Here is a 15085-nt window from a genome sequence, read left to right on the forward strand (position 1 = left end):
ACGCTATCGCGTTCTACTCTCAAAGGCGAAGCTTAAGCGTCCTCCAATTTTTGTGTGTGTGTGTGTGTATTTGCGTGTCGCCCACAATAGGTTAGGTTAGGCTAGGTTACGTTAGGATAGGTTATGTTAGCGTAAAAGGAATTCGGTGGCTCAGCGTACTTTCACAGCGGTTGCAAAGGGCGTCGAGCATCGCCGGCGGCGTTTCAGCCAATCGCGTTCAACCGCGGTGGATAAGGCGCCGTGCCTTCTAGGTTTTCAATATGTGCCGCCGGCAACAGTGTCGGGCATATATACTTTGATGCGTCCAGCGCCGAGTCTCGCGAAAGTGATCCGATCCCCGAAAGTGATTGTTCGAGAAGACTGCATGCCGCTGTTTCGCTATGTTAAAGCGAATCTAAAGCAAAGCTAAAGCATGACTATAGTCATGGGTCAAGTCACTATAACGGTCGATCAATCAAAGGCGCATTGCCACTTCCATGGCTAAATAAGATTATATTCTGGGGTCTTACGTGCCAAAACCTCAATCACCGGCCAAATAAACAACACTTGCAAATCAACGAACTAGCCTAACTATAGCAAATTCTTGCAATACAATACTTTGCAAAGTGTTGACCACGGCTACCTTTATTTATCGTCGCAGTGCCTTGACCTCCCGGTTGAATTCAGTAATCAGATAGTTGTACTCGAAAATTGCTAGTGCAGTGAATTAAAACGGCGACCTTTCTTTTTGTTGCAAATCTGGCTTACATATGGGGTGCGCGGAAGGAACGTCCTCTATTCCCATCCACGTATATTTTGTCACTAGACGCTTTTCTATATACCTGCAGTACAGCTTTGTGCTTCTTCTTAAGAGATTTTCTTATAACTGTATGAGACGCTGGTAATATTTCTACATATACAGACAACGTCACCTTTTTCCGCCTTGACTCCTACAATGCTAGAAAAATGTTATAGCAAGATTTTCAACAACTGTGGAGTCATCCCATTTGCTGGGCTCAATCCGGCAGGGAGTTTAGCTTTGCGGTCTGCTGCCTTCCGTGATATACTGTCAGGAGATACGTCTCCTGTTTGGTGACGGAGAGAAAGTGCTCGACATTATATTTGACCCCGCTGGTGTATCAGCTCAGGCGCAGCGGTCCTCCGAACACAGTCTATAACTACTCGGAGCAAAGTAAGTCTAAATATGGAACCATGTCGGTATGTTACAAAAAAAAGTTCGTGGTTCTGCTATGCGTAGCTTGGCGTTTAAATGGGAACTATACCACAGGAGTAATAAGTTAAGCTGCGTTAAAACTGCACTTCTGTATTAGCGAAAATGCTATTCGTACAGCCAAGCGCTCGTCGTGGCGTCCTTAATTTCGACAGTGTCCACTAAAGTCTCCATGACTTCGTTGGAAGGCGTTTGAGGCTTTCGCGTTGCTAAAGGGACACTTTACAGAAAAAGGATATTCAGCCTGTATAAGTAAAGTGCCTTTTTTTTGTCGTAAAATAACGGGAGAAGCCTACAGGACGAAAAAAAAAGTATTTCGATTATACAGAAAAAATTAGATGGAGAAAAGATATAGATAAGTAAAATTGCTATGCTTTTCATTGATTTTGTCATAAAAACACTTTCACTGTGCAGAAGAATTCGATACTTCTGCATGTGCACAAACAGTCACGTACATATACATAACTTTATCATCGACTAATATTGGTGAAGCTTATTGGTTTAGTTATTCGACTAACTGGTGAATGCGGCAAGACAGAAAAAAGAAACATATTCTGTCGCTGTCGATGCGTGCGAAATGGCCAGCAAGTTTAATTTACCTTATCGCAAAACTACTGATATGCAGTATAAAAGTCAGAACCGCTTGTTTACCGTTCTCGAGCGCTGTTCCTATATGAAGGGCGCGTGTTGATGACTTTTCCTGCCATATTCGGTGACTATATACGCTTCTAGAAAACTGCACGTTCATGGAACTGAGCTTTTGGGTTTTGCGGACCGGCTGTCTAAAGTAAGTAAAAGCACGCGGTATAGACGATTTTATATTCGATTCATGGACGCCGCCACCTTGGGCTCTCACACAAACAATTTCTTGATTTATGAGAAGTCATGAAACGCTGAACGCATTTATACAACTGTTTTCATGCTTGCGAATCGACTGTAGTACCGTAAACTTCGTCGTTAAAAACAGAAAACAGCAGCGTTATTAGCCCAAGATGGCGGCACCTAAACGCTTCTGTAAAAGGGTCTACACCCCTAAGGTGCTGCTGTAAGGATGTTCCACATTGCGATAGCAAACTTGAAGAGAGCTATACGGAGTAATGATAGCAGCTTTATCAGCTGTATAAACTTGGACATGCAGCAGCACCGGCAACACGCAGAACTGTTGTCGACGCCGTCGGCGTTTTGCCCGCGTTCGCTCAAAATGCGTGCGGCGTTGGTGACTGTTGCCGGAGCCTCTGATATAAATAGGCACTTGGTGCCGCAGCTAAACGTCGCCTCCCTTCCCTCCCTCTCCCCCATGGCCTCTCGCGCGTCGGAAGAAGGCGCGTTTGCTCTACATATATGGTGATTGTAAAGGAGAAAAGAGACGCCTACTTCTGCAGCCCTTAAGCGAGCACGGCGCAGAACGCGCGTTTGTTCTGCGCCGTGCGTTCACTCCCCGTGAAAGCGCGCGCCCCTCGCGCCCTTTCACTCGCACATACAGCGTTCGGCGCGCGGCGACGATTTCATCTCCATTGACGTCATACGGAACCTCACGGCGACGGCGACGCCGACGGCAGAAATCTGCTTTCGAGTGTCCATATAATTGCTATCGCAATAAAATCTGTGGCAATTTCAGTGCAGTCTAAAATACGGGCTGTTAACGTAGGTATGTCCCACAGGGCTGGTCTTCAATGAACCTGTTTGACACCAGTTGGGTCACTGTGTACATGTTATAACAGCGGAGCTGTTGAAGCTCTTGGTTAGGCTACAGCGCCTATAATCGCACCAGCTGTGCGAGAGGCACACGTGACGTCATCGCTCGGCGAGGTTACCACCCTCTCTCAGGTTACCCTCGCCACAGCGCGAGGCGCGGCCGACGTATCAGGCGTTCGGCGGCGTGCCCCGGCTGCAGCCGGTGTCGAGATGCGACATGCTGCATTTCGCGCCAGCCTCGTCAAGCAGCCTCGTCAAGAGCTTTAAAATTAAGTTCATACGACATGTAAAGCTGGACTTGTATTACAATCTGCTCCCTTTCACTTAAGATTGAAACCGCTGCCTATGCGAAATTTATAGCATTTCATTGCCAGATTGCACCTCGCGGTCGCTAGAGGCCCTGGTTATGCATGCACAACGAGATGAGGCATGTGTATGCTGCAGCAAAAATCCTCAGACCACTCAGCACATGCTAATGGAATGATGCGGAGGGATTCGCCCAGTGAGACCCGTATATACGTAACGTACACCTTCCAGAACCGCGTGGATTTAAAGTGGATGAAAGCATCACCCGGTCAGCAGTCGAGATGAGCAAGAGACGTTTAGAGAAAAAAAGCAGGGAAGATATTGACACGCCTGGATCCTTTACAAGCATAGGTAGCGGTACAAGGAAGGCAGAGAAGTTATGAGGAAGTGAACAAGGATTAAAGAGATGTATACGAAAATGCTAGAATGAAAGGCATGTATAATAGCACAACTGATTAACTCAAACAGCCTAGGTGACTATTTGTCACCGCGCCGTTTGAAATGGGATGTCGATAAATCATCATCATCACAATTTTCGCACATGGCGAACGCCGACATAATCTACTTATTCAAATACTGAACTAGACTGAGTAAAATTTATTGAATTCAAGAAGGAATGTTCGCATTACCGTGATTAATAATCCTGAAAATTTGATTTCAGCGTCCACAGAGATATATGCATACTTCACTGGGTTTGCAACAACTGAATGATTAACAACGTGTATGACTTCGCATTCCCACAAAAATGCACATTTCGTACAGCTGTAGAATGGTGCCTTGGGAGCACTTAAAAAGAGAAAAAAAATACATTCGCACATGTATACAGGGTGTCCCACGTAAGGTGTGCTAAAATTTAAGAATATCAGAGTGCCACGTAGCTGGCCAGAACCTATAGGTATAATGTTTTTTGCCGTCGCTTGGAGAAAGTCAGACTACTTTTTTTTTGCATTTCACGTAAGTGCAAATTAGTTATTATTAATAAACTAACTTCTCAAATATTATAATCTGAGCAAAATTGTCAGTCTGAAAATAGTAGTCCATCGTGAAAATTTCCCGATCCATCGTTCTGTTGCTCAATACGCGGTATACAAAAAATTTGTTCTTTTTTTTTTTTCAGACGTTCAAGATAGCCTGCAACACACTTTTCCCGTGCTTTTACGCACTACTTTCATTTGAAGTAAAATTTTCATTTTTTTTTTATTTGAGTTTATATGAATGTGTTCAAGTTTTTTTTTAATTTGCGTCAAAGTTGAGGCACAAATGCGCTGTTGTTCCTGATACTTTTTTTTCTTACAGAACACATTAAAACGCAAAAGTAACTAAAGCAGCCATGTATTTCGTCGCAGACATTTGGAATGAGTTATCTAAAAATTGGTATCATCCTGAGGATTCGTTCCAAGTGGATTTACGCCTTGCAAACTCATCGGCTACAATTCGTAAATTGCAATATGTGTCCCAAAGCAATTACTTAAAAAGATAATAATAACACCTTGTTAATTAGTCTATTATGCATTTCTATTTCTCGCACAAGTAATGCATCCGCCTCTTCCGGTAATCTACGTAGTTCAGGGACTATAATAGCGCTACTTGCAACAGGTGATTTTCAAAAATGCTTTATAGTCTAAAATAAACACCCGGTAGATTATAATGAAAGATAAAGGGAAATTTATTGAGCCAATACGCGGTGTAAGAGCACATGAGCACTTAAGGCGAAAGCCTTAATTACACTCGATGGCTCATTGGTCGAAAAATCCGACGACCGTCCGGCGTTGTGGCACCAAAATTCAAGTGACGTCTCAGGTGACGTCTAAGACACATTGAAGAAACTGGTATCATGGGTAGCAGCAAGCTTGAAATGACTATGGAAGCTACGAACACAGCCACATTTGGTGACGCATGCACCACTAAACCATCAATTTCTTTATCAAAAAAAAAGAGCTCGATTACCTCTGTTCGCGTTGAACGGACACCTTTCTAAATAATCAGTGTGGCCACAAAAGTGTCTGTTTGTGGTTTTCCCGCTTTTGTTCATATATTAGCCGAGCAACGTACACGTGTCTTACGACGTTTCGAAGAGTATAAGCACGCCTGCGAGAACTGGTAATAAATCTGTTGTTGAATGTTAGCGCTGTGTGTTTGTCTAATTTGCCTTTACATGTCCCTCTCTTCTCAGTCTACGCTACAAGAAGGTAGACGAACGAAAAAGAAATCGAAAACCCCGACCGTTCTAATGTGCCGTTAAGCACGCAGAACCAGTGGTGACGTCTGGGGGACCGAAAAAGAGAACAAGCAAAATTAAGAGAAAAACAAGTAATAGGAAGTAACAACGCATGCGAATGATAATGTCAAAGTAATTTAATTAATGTATCGTGAGCGCGCAGGCTTTCGATCGCCTTCATTATCTTTAGCGTACGCTAAAGAGACTGTCAACTTTTTGTTTACGCAGCTTCTCGAATTGCTAGAATACCCCAAGATGGCGGATACGATGACGTCAACGCAAACTATACCTAAAGGAATGCATCTTCACCATCTGTGTCCAGCTGTTCGGTTACAGAAGCTTTCCTTCTAAGGGTGTTGGGACCTTAGTCAAGCCCTTGGCGGCTTTTAGTCCTGGCCCCTCCTGTCAAAGGAAACATAAAAGTTTATTGATTGATTGATTGATTGATTGATTGATTGATTGATTGATTGATTGATTGATTGATTGATTGATTGATTGATTGATTGATTGATTCTATCGCCCGGATCTTCTGCATCGCAGGGAAAGCGGCGCGTTGACTGGAGGTGCCGCGCCACCAACCACGACGACGCTGCCAAAAAAGCGTGGCGGTGAATGCTAACTGCAGATGAAGAGATTACGATCACTTTGCCGTCGAGTGTGGGATCGCAATCCCCATGCATGTGACATATACTTCCTTAGTGTTGTCTATGCATTTAAAAAATGGTACGGAGCGCAGTCTCACCGTCTAGAACAATTCTTCCAGCTCTCACAAACACCACAGAATTTCCTAGAATAAATCTGGCACTGTTATCGTTCAGCCACCATATAAATGTTGGTTAATACAGAGATTTGTCTTATCTTCGTGCTTGTGGATTCTGACGTTCTTGCGGCTTTGTTTATTACGCTTCATCCGCCTTCATTGACCTAAATTCCAGAGCAATCTAGGCTTTTCTAAGTGTATAAGACTCTGCGAACACGCACAATCGCTACTGATCGCGCAGCGGTTCAGCCTGTGGAGCTGGCCAAATCGAAAACGCGCCAAGCGTCTCACAGCGCTGGCTCGCCGGCGAGAAATTCGTAAGGGCGTTCCATCGCAACTTGCCGATGCATGCGTCCGTTGCTTAATGGCTTCAATATCGGACTTCTGCGTGCGCTATATTATAGATGCTGCGTTGGAATCCTACTGTCGGACAATTTTTAAAAATTTTGTTTAATTATTTATTACACAATACTTTGTCGAACATGACTAGCTTTAAAGGTCACGAAGCCGTTTGAAGCCAGAAGAACGGACGTTTAGGCAAAACCAAGCACTAACGATTTATATCACACGCTGCCTGCACCAACCCGTGTTCCTCGCAGCTCCTGCTACCGTGAAGTATGCAGCTGAGTATAGTGTAATTATTGTACGAACCTCTATACACGGTACACTTCTGGCTATTGTGCAATAACGTCCATAGTTACTTCGGTTACGTCCAGAAGGTTTCCTAAATATCTTCATCAGTTCTGTCAATCGTACCGCAATAGGAGCCGCAATAATTAATTCAATGCAGGCGCACTTCCTTCAACCCAGTGTTGTCCTTTCCGCAAGCGTTAATTGCTTTAATGTCATATATTGTGGGATACATTATCGGCGAGGAGCCGGAAAAGTTATCGCAAAAATACACCCTACGAGCATGGTAAAATGTCATCATCATCATCATCATCATCATCATTATCATCATCATCAGCCTATATTTATGTCCACTGCAGGACGAAGGCCTCTCCCTGCGATCTCCAGTTACCCCTGTCTTGCGCTAGCTGACAGGGAAAATGTTTCGAGTCCAAATTGACTTTAACGAAAGGGATCTCGCAAGCAGGGATCTCCGTCAGGCTCTTGCCTTTTGTCTTGGCGCCCTCTTTTCGTTGAAAAGAAAATAAACTTTCACTTTCACTTTCACTTTCACAATACAACTCTGCTACGCTTAATCGGAAGGGTCGACTAATATAATATCACATAGTGTATTAAAGTTCCATCGTAAAAGCAACTGGATACGTGAAGCAGAACTTCAGTGACTCCGTTAAACACGGAATATGTTTCCTTGCATGGTTATACAAGCTATCCAAAATGTCACCACAACAAGGTAGTAGTCAGAGCAACAAATCGTACGCCCCATAAAAAAGAAATCCGTCGAAAAAGCCAAGCAAATCCGAACAACTCGTACACCAAAGACAGCAAACCCGAATAATACAGTTATCACGACATTTGGAAGCCCTACTATAGGGGTCCGATTTTCCACCGCCCCGAATCTCCCCAAGATTTTGCAAGTGCATATTACTGCATCCGAGCGTATAACAATAATAGTCACCACTACAGACTAATTTTTTTTTCTTGACAAATACTTGGATTTTTAAGTGCCCAAATGTTATGTTTTGTTTTCTCGCTCAACGGGACTTTTCTGCTTATGCTTTTACACACTATAAAATAATTTGCGCCCCTAAAAGTGACAAAAGGGTGTATATATGTCTATATATATCGCACCCTTTGGTGTAAGGGTGTAAGTTATAGATACATTTACACCCTTTTTCACTTCTAAAGGTGTAAGCTATTCCACAGTGCACGCTGACCTATCCATTTTGTTTTATAAACGCTCTGTAACCTACCTCAACAAAATGAAATTACTGTAAATTACCGCAGCATTTGTCGAACGTATACGTTGCAAACTATAACATAAAAAAAGTTCGGTGTTCTGATTTATAAGTTGCGAAGATCGGACAGCTATATGACAAAGCCGCGCGTGTTAACACGAAGGACACGCACGTACAACCGCAGCTTCGATGAAAGGCCACATATTATACAGACAGGTCCTTTCTGTGACCTTATTCACAAGTGTTTATGTTCTATTTTACATGCAATATGTCGTAAAACCTTTGCTATTTGTCTGTCATTCTCATATCATGGTGATCTTACAGTGAAGCCTGTAAAACACTTCCCGATGCAGACTGGTGGTTGTTCTTTCTACTTGTTCTATATACAGGGTGTTTCAGCGAACACTTTCAAAAATCCTTAAAGGTTGCCTGTGGCAGATAGCACAATTCTAGTTAATGAGCTGGTCTACTCGAAGAGGCGGACATTACTTGCACAAGAAATTGAAATGCATAATCAAATAATTACGAAAAATTCACTAATTAAGTTTTTAACTAATTACCTGATGGCCCATATTGAAATTTACAAATTGTAGCAGTGGAGTTCGCAAGGCGGATCCACTTGGAATGAATTCTCGGGATGACACCAGTTTCGAGATATTAAATCCCGAACTTTGCGGAGAAATGGACTGGCGTTCCAGTTAGTTTCTTAAGAAAACGTCGCTTTATGCATTAAAACACAAAATTAGCTGGAACGCCAATGCATTTCTCCGCAAAGTTCTGGAATTATTATCTCGAAAGTGGTGTAATCCTGAGAATTAATTCCAAGTGGATCCGCTTCGCGAACTCCACGGCTTCAATTTGTAAATTGCAATATGGGCCATCAGGTAATTAGTTTAAAACTTAATTAGTTAATGTTTGATGATTATTCGATTATGCATTTCAATTTTTTGTGCAAGTAACGTCCGCTTCTTCCAGTAGACCGGCTCATTAACTAGAATTGGGCTATCTGCCACAGGCAACCTTAAATAAATTTTGAAAGTGCTCACTGAAACACCCTGTATATATATATATATATATATATATATATATATATATATATATATATATATATTAATGAATTAAGGAGACACAGAGACAGCACCGGTTCCTGGGCCAGCTGTTCCATTATACTTGCTTGCTTGCCTTCAAGAGTGGCTCCTACCCACTGTGGGGGATTGGCCAAGAATCGGGTGATTGAAGGAAAACAATTATCGGAGTTTAATAAGGATCACTTTTGAAAATTTTTCAATGCCGAAAGGAATTTATTCATATAAAATCTAATAATTTAGCAAGAAAATCGTCCTGATTCAATTATATACCCCACAACAGTTGAACCAACATCCCTTTGACAATGTCCGAGAGAAGAGGCACCAAAAGATGGAATATTGGGTATCGTTAAATTTAATCCAGCACTGTTAAATTTTTCTTCTAAAGCATGTTTTCTTAATGAGGAAAAATGGCGGCATGGACAGGAAGAAGTGTTCTATTGTTTCGTCTTCAGCACAGTATGAGCACAAGGAGGAGCGCGCCAGACCAGATCGATGCAGATAAATGTTTAATGTAGGAATGCGACATCTGAATTTGGTAAAGAGGACTTCAAGTTTTCTATTATGGCAGAATTTTCTGTTCCAAGGAAATAGAGGTGTCGATAATCAGTTAGATTTGTTAATTGCAGGTTCCAGGAGTCTTGCATGACTGCCCGTCTCCTGAACCTAGCCGCGGTTATGTAAGCTGATACAGGAAGAATCGGAAGGATTGGACCACTAATTGCAGCTCTCGCTAAGTTGTCAGCTAATTCATTGATAACTAAGCCTTTGTGGCCAGGCACCCATACCAATCTAATTAGTTTTAAGTTAGAAGGAATAAGACTTTGGAATGTACGCGAAACTTGTGAGCCACTATTTGCAGTGAGAGCTGAACATAATAACAAAGAATCCGTTACTATTACAACTTCCGAGATTGATGAGTGCACTTTTCGTAGAGCCAATGTAACCGCCAGAAACTCAGCTAGAAATACTGGTATATAGTCTGGAAGTCTTAAGGAGAACGACCAGTCGAAAGCGGAAGATAAAATTCCAATTCCAGATTTTCTTCTGATTGCGAGGCATCTGTCGCTATGACGGCTTTTATTTTTAACTCCGATAAGTGATTTTCTAATAGTCCATTTAATATATTGTAAAAAAGAAGTTTTGCGTTGTTTGGAAATATATCCTCGAAAATCATTTGGAGATTCTCTCTCTCACTGCAAATTGGAGGGATCTCACATAATCGTACATCTAAGGGACCAACCAGTGCCTGCACGAAAACGACCTGAGGAGTGTGGAACCGGGGCCAGGAAGATTGAAAAAATATTGCAGGCTGGGAAATGAAAATGATTTGTAATTTTATAGGGAATTCATACATTTTTAAGAATGTTAATTGGGACCGTTAATAACCGAAATCTGCACAAAAGAGTAGGCAAATGTATTTCTAAGTATAATACATTGTTTGCAACGAACTTTGGAAATCCAAGGCACAGGCGTAAAGCTTCCCGTTCCAGAAGAACAAGGGGATGTAATTTGTATGGCGGCGCACCTGAATACAGAACACATCCAAATTCAAAAATTGGCCGTATGTACATTTTATAAATCATCACAAAAGAGTCTCTCCACATTCCTGATCGACTGTTGCAAAGCCTTCTTAGCAATCCAATCGCTCGCACCGCCCTTTTGTTTATCTATTCAATGTGTGTGCGCCAATTTAGCCGGTCATCATATATTATGCCCAGGTATTTTACCGAGTCCACCTGAGGTATGTTCTGCAGGCGGTAGGTTAGGTTTATATGTATTGGAACTATTAAAGGAAAAACTATTATTGAGCATTTACTGACATTTAGGGAGAGGCGAATATTCAGTAACTAGTTTTCTATGGCGCACAGGTATGTTTGCAATCGATTATATAAAGAGTGGATATGTCAATGTCAGATGCAAAAAAAGCAATGTCATCTGCGTAGACATATGTGTATATGTCATTATGACAAGGTATAGAGCTTAGTAATATATTAAATAATAAAGGGGACGTGACAGCTCCTTGTGGAACTCCACGCGATTGTCGACGTCTATTTGAAGAACATCCTTTCAAAGAACAATAAAATGTTCGGTCAGTCAGAAACTCGCTAAACCATTTTGTATGTATTTTGGGAAATCAAGGTTAATTAATCGATTCAATAAAACTTCGTGTTCTACACTATCGTAAGCTTTTGAGATGTCTAAAGTTACTAGAGCTGCAATTTGTCTCTGGCGACGTGCTAGTTTTATACGGCTTTCCAGGTCCACATGAGCGTGCCAAACCGAACAGTAAGATCTAAAGCCAATTTGGAAAGGGCTTAGCGCTTCTTTACATGTCCTCTACTAATTTTATAAGACGAAAATTTAGAATTCTTTCTATTAATTTCACTAAATTGTAGGTTAGAGCAATTGATCGAATATTATCAAGAGTGTATCCGTCACCATTATTTGTAAGAATCGGAATAATTTTAGCGAGTTTCCAACTGGAAGGTATCCACGAAAATTGAATAGAATAATTCACTACGTCTAAAAGATCATCTGGGGACTCCTTGAATAAAATTTTTATCATTTTTGAAGTTATTCCGTCAACACCAGGGGCGGCATGTGGCATACTTTCCACTGCTGTGGCCAGTTCTAACATAGTGATCTCCGAAAAATCATCGGACCGTATGCGTAACTTGGAACATGGCGATAACAAGGACGTGAACCGGATTTCTAAACCCTTTGCAATTTCTTCTACCATTTGCGTCATTTCTTCACTAGTGAAAACCATCGAGTCAATGTTACTCGGACGCGGAAGAATCTTTCTGCCACGAAGAAAAGTGAGAAGCGCTCGCTTGTTTTTAGATTTAGATAGATATTCGAAATGTTTGCAATCATAGTCGTATTTGCTTTAGATACTGTATGTTTAAATATAGTTCTGTAAAATGTATAATCACTCCAATTTTTTGGACACTGGTTATATAACAACTTTTTCCAGACTGCTTTCCTTCTTTTATAATCGCGTGAACAGTCGGTATTCCACCAAGGGTTGTAGGAGTAACCATTATTAGATCGAATTCTGGCTGATTTTTCGAGGGCTGAACAAATAATCTTCGCCTTTCTTCATTGGACGCCTCAGAAAGTGACGAAATCACAGATCGCAAGGACTTCTTAAAGGTACTGTAGTTTACAAACGTTCGAGCTTGTTCATTCATTGTTGTAATAGAGCGGACTATTTCAAAGAACAGCGGGATGTGATCACTATTAGAGGCGCAATCAACAGTCGACCACGAAGACACAGAGAGACTATGACTAGAGAATGTGAGATCAATTGCAGACTGATTTTGGCCACGCACGAATGTAGTTGCCCCAGAATTTACACAATAAAGGTTATTATCTAATGACCAATTCCACAAGCGTTTACCGCATGAATCTGTCTTTAAACCCCATGAAACATGATGTGAATTGAAATCCCCAGTAAGTAAAACATCCCGCCCACAGCTAGCTAGAACACTGTCAAGAGAGCGAGTGTCCTGCACACCGGAAGGAAAATAAGTATTTACAATATAAAGAGGGAAACATCCAGGTAGAGTCAGTTCTATAGCCAAAATTTCGCACTCAGAATCCATCAATTCGAATAAAATTTTGGCTTTATGACATGTTTTAGTCGAAATAAATATAATTAGTTCTATTATCTGGCCCCTTGCTATTCCTCTACATCGCTCCTCACGCACGCAGCCGAGCCCCGGTGCCGTTCTGCCACATCACAATATATATATATATATATATATATATATATATACTTCCCTGCAACAAATAAACACTTTCAAGCGTATTTATAATCATTTCCTTAAAGCAATTTGTATGTATGGCTTTTTCTTTCTCTGATTGGGTCATCTGCTCGGTCAGTTTCTCGCCAAGTAAGCGGGGCCGACACCGGAGAAGGTGTAAGGAAAACCACTGATCTGTGTATGAGTATATAGTTCGCGTGGAAGGGGGTCTGCGCGTCTGGCCGGCTTGTCGGGCAGTCACGCAATCGCTACATATGGTGCAAAACGCACAGTGCAGAAGATGAACGATTTTATAGCATTTGTTTACCAGCTTTGTGAAACCTTTGCTTGCACACAGATTCCAATTCGTGGGCGTTATAGGTCTCTTTAATATTTTTAACTATTTGATGAGGGCCCTCAAGATGCAGCCCCCAAGATTCAGCCCTCAGGATTCAGCCCCCAAAAAACGGTGTTGATTAGCCTTGCATTGCACGCTCATGTTACTCGGTGCTCACGACAACTTTCTCGTGACATCTTGCGAACGTGCTGTATACAATTGTAACGCTATATATATGACCCGCGGCGTTGTCGTGCGTGTTCCTTTTACTCTGGCAGTGTGCTTATTTAGCGCTTTAGTTGCAATGTCTCAATCCTGCAGAATCATGCAGTGTACACTATTACCATCTGTGCACCGTAAAGTGAAAAAAAAAAAGTTGCTATCCCACATCACCGCGGAACGTTATACGAAGAAACCTCTCAAACGGTTTTCGCAACTTCGGTTTCAGGAAAACGCCTCCGCGTTTCGTGTTTGCGCAGAGACTCGCATTAGGCTAGAGCAAGTTGACAATAATTTGATGTGTGCACAGACAAGCAAGCCAAATGCGCAACACGTGTGAGTGGCGTTCTCTTCCACTATAGCTTTGTAACACTGGGCCCCGTCGTCAGTTTTGTATAATCAGCGTATACATGCTGCAATCAATAACAAAGCATATTGACAAGAAGCTAAAGATCGATGGATCGCAAAACGAATTACGTCATAAGACATATAAAGACGCAACCATAGATGGGTATCGGTATCGGCATACGAGTGTATTCGAGTTGACACCAACAGGGTGATGTTGGACGAGTCTTGCAACGTGAACATGTGTGGTATATGTTAAAGGACCGCACCATCAGATGGAATGCTGAGAATATAGTAAGTATTTGGACTTAATGTGGTTTCGGTTGAAGCAGGACTTGAGCAACAGAGGTAATGTCCAAATACACTCGTCAGCATCGATTGCTTCTGTGTAATAGAAAGTTATCCCAAAGGCAATGCCTTTGCTGGCTGAATGCAGCGGTATTGATTGCGAAGCTGGAAACACGTCATGGCGGCCACATTTTAGAAACCACCTGTACTGAAGATATATGGAGAGGTGTCTCTCTCAAACAACGGGCTTAATTGAGATGATGATGACGGTACAGTGACAAGGTGGCGATGACATGCGAAGAGTGTACCAGCTTCTTTTGTAGGTGTATAACGTCAGCGATAACAATGATAGGCTTCTGGACGCAGCCTGATTATTACTTATTATGCAGAATCGCGTGTTGTACGTGCTCCATTGTGTAATTCACCCCAGTTGCATGCAGGAACATGAAGGTATATAGGACAACCAGAACGATGCTGCTCAGAACAAAATCTGCAAATGATGTTGGTCCTTCGTCACATATGTGGACTTTGTAAATTCTACTTTCGAAGCAATTTCGAGTGGAGAAATTTATGTGGCATTCGACACGCATTCTGAATGCATCTACTGCCACTTCTCAATTTCCGTTCTTAGCTTGTAGTCATTAAAAATTGTGCTCTCAGACTGAAGGACTCAGAAAAAACGTTGTTCTTTTTTTTTTTTTTTTCACTCGAACACATGAACAGAAAGAAACAGTGTTGCTCGGTGCAGCTATATATGTTCTGCGTCCTTTGTTCGTACAACTCGAGTGTACACATGTTGCGAATGTATCTGTGACGCAGTCATTATTATAAAATGTTGCTTATTTGCAATGAATTGCCCGGGATAGAAAGCTGTCTACTTCCTCTCCATAGCCGATAGGCAAAGCCAAATTCAAAGTCGCTCCGCGTCATTGACTTATGCACCAACTTCACTTTGAAAGGAAGGAATTGAGCCATGCTTTCATGCTCTTCGGTGCATCCAATGAA

This window comes from Dermacentor silvarum, chromosome 11 (genome assembly GCF_013339745.2).
Source record: "Dermacentor silvarum isolate Dsil-2018 chromosome 11, BIME_Dsil_1.4, whole genome shotgun sequence".
In the NCBI taxonomy this organism is placed as follows: Eukaryota; Metazoa; Arthropoda; class Arachnida; order Ixodida; family Ixodidae; genus Dermacentor; species Dermacentor silvarum.